Source organism: Rhagoletis pomonella, unplaced genomic scaffold, assembly GCF_013731165.1.
Source record: "Rhagoletis pomonella isolate Grant_MI unplaced genomic scaffold, Rhpom_1.0 Rhpom_scaffold_00003, whole genome shotgun sequence".
In the NCBI taxonomy this organism is placed as follows: Eukaryota; Metazoa; Arthropoda; class Insecta; order Diptera; family Tephritidae; genus Rhagoletis; species Rhagoletis pomonella.
In genome coordinates this window covers 42,324,729-42,327,068 of record NW_023458557.1, presented here as the reverse complement: position 1 = coordinate 42,327,068, position 2,340 = coordinate 42,324,729, and the positions used below count along the sequence as shown (strand labels likewise).

Sequence of the window (2,340 nt, the reverse complement as noted above, 5' to 3'; positions counted from 1 at the left end):
AAAAAAGAAGGCGCAGTTGGAAAATGAAGTGATTAGTACGAAGTAGCAGCGCAGGCACTTTTGGAAAATTATGCCGATAAGCAAGATAGAATTTGGGAAAGTTAGTGCCTGGTTGCAGCATATCTATGTATTAAAAAAGTAGTTAATTAAATGAAATTGTGTTTAATAGAAATGTTGTTAATCGAGTGGCGTTAGTTAAGATGTGCTCCAAACATTTCGCCTTCTCAACGTGCCAAGTTACAAGTTAAGATGACTGCCACCACGGCCGGTAGGAAGCCCGAAGCAAAGGGCAAACAACCTTCCAGGAAGCTGCCTGCTGCCGATGAGTCGTAGCAGAAGTTCGGCAAGAAGCAGGTCAGCAAACGTGCTACCCTGATCAAGCGTAAACTAAAGCGCTCTGCTGTGATTGCACTCCGCAAACGTGAAAACTTGTTCCATCTGAGAAATATCAAGCAAAATATCTCCGTGATGAGCGCCGTGAGAATAAGTTGCGCCGCCTGGCAAAGGAACGCGGCTCATTCTACGTGCCTGCGGAAGACAAATTGGCTTTTGTGATCTGTATCCGTGGCATCAACAAAGTTGCACCAAAAGTGCGACAGTTTGTCCTTTTGCGCCACATTAACCACGGTTTGTTCATCAAATTTAACCGTTAATATGCTACGCATGGCCGAATCCTATATCACATGGGGTTATCCAAATCTTAAATCAGTTCGTGAATTGATCTACAAACCTGGAATTGTCAAGCACAACCATCAACGTGGCCCAATCTCTGACAACTTTGTGATCGAACGCAAATTGCACAAAGCGCACGATGTTAAGTGCGTTGATTATATAGCGCACGAAATATTCACTGTTGGATCCCAATTCAAGAAAGCATCCAACTACCTGTGGCCATTCAAGCTCAACACCAACCGGTGGCTGGCGCAAGAGGGCTAATCACTACGTTGAGGTTGGTGATTTCGGTAACCGTGAAGATAAGATCAACAAACTGCATGCGCAAGATGGTTTAAAGAAATTTTTTGGTGTACAGGGAGAAGTTTTTTTATTTCACAAAAAAAATATATAATATATAAAAAAAGAAAATGTTTTTTTTTAACTTTCTGAAGGTTTATCCCGCAAATATGCCAAATGGAAGGCAGCTTATATTCACGATGAATAATGTCGGAATTCCATTGCCGTTTGTAAAGGCCATTTCAAAAGGCTCCATTCCACAACTTTAATTTGTTTTGGTTTTTCAGCTCATTAACGATGCACCCAGGATATTTCATGAAGCGTTCCAAAATTAGCTCCGAGCAACTAAAAGTTGGTTAAGCTTAAGTGAAATGGTTTTTTATTAAATATTTATTCCTGGTATATTAAAAAAAAAAATCAGGTCAATATTATTATATGAAATGAAGCATTAGAGAGAGATATTATACAAGCTCAACGTGGTAATTTAGGTATACTTACATATGTATGTATTAACCTGTTACTCGCATGGCATATACTTCAAATGCGAAAATAATGACATTTATAATTTATTTAGATGCATATTTTAGCTAAATGTTATATCGTCGCCTAGATAAAAGATCGTTGCATGTTATTTTCGGCAGGTTTCGGGAAATCACAATTGAAGTTTGGAATGCAATTTCTCAGAAACTCGACTACATATTTTCTCCAAAGTGTCAGAGAATGCTATGTACTAGTTCACGAAATTCTTAAATCATCTTATTTTTTAGTTTACTGTCAATCGCCAGAAATGTTTTCACCCACCCATAGTGAATACACGGAAACGAAAAGTGAAAAGGTGGCCCTGTTCGAGAAAATTAAACTCATGATACGCTGAATATGTCGGAAACTAAAGCAGATATTTAAAAACAGATGACGCTATTTGAAAGATTTTGATTAGTTTAGTACGACAGCATTACTAACGTAATTTGTACCAGATGATTTTCCAAAAAACTGTTTAAAAAAAAGCGAAATATCTGATTTTAAAATATATAACTGCATCTTTAACTAAAAACTGTCAAAATAACGCTTACGGAAATTTTCCATCCAAGCGACGATATTTGAATGTTACCGGCATAATTTCGAGCCTGTATGTAAAATTTCGGGAAAATGTTAATAAGTATATTCATATGCTGAAAAGATATTTTCGCAGACTCACAATTTATTTAAAGTATATCATCAACCTTATTTCAAATTCTATGAATAAATCGCTCCCATAACTTAATTTGTGCATTCAATATATTTCACAATTAACTTAAATACTAAATTACAAATATTTGTTCAACGACCACGACACAATAAAATAAAACAAAAAATTTTATTAGAAAAATAATTATTCTTAATACACTTATA

At 36.0% G+C, this 2,340-nt stretch overlaps 1 protein-coding gene and 1 pseudogene across 1 annotated transcript in view; one reads left to right on the top strand and one right to left on the bottom strand.

Moving 5' to 3' along the window:
- The window catches only part of LOC118735219, a 167,680-nt gene that overhangs the window by 113,423 nt on the left and 51,917 nt on the right, over nucleotides 1-2,340 (bottom strand). The window lies entirely within an intron of this gene.
- Nucleotides 17-1,825, top strand: LOC118734928 (annotated as a pseudogene).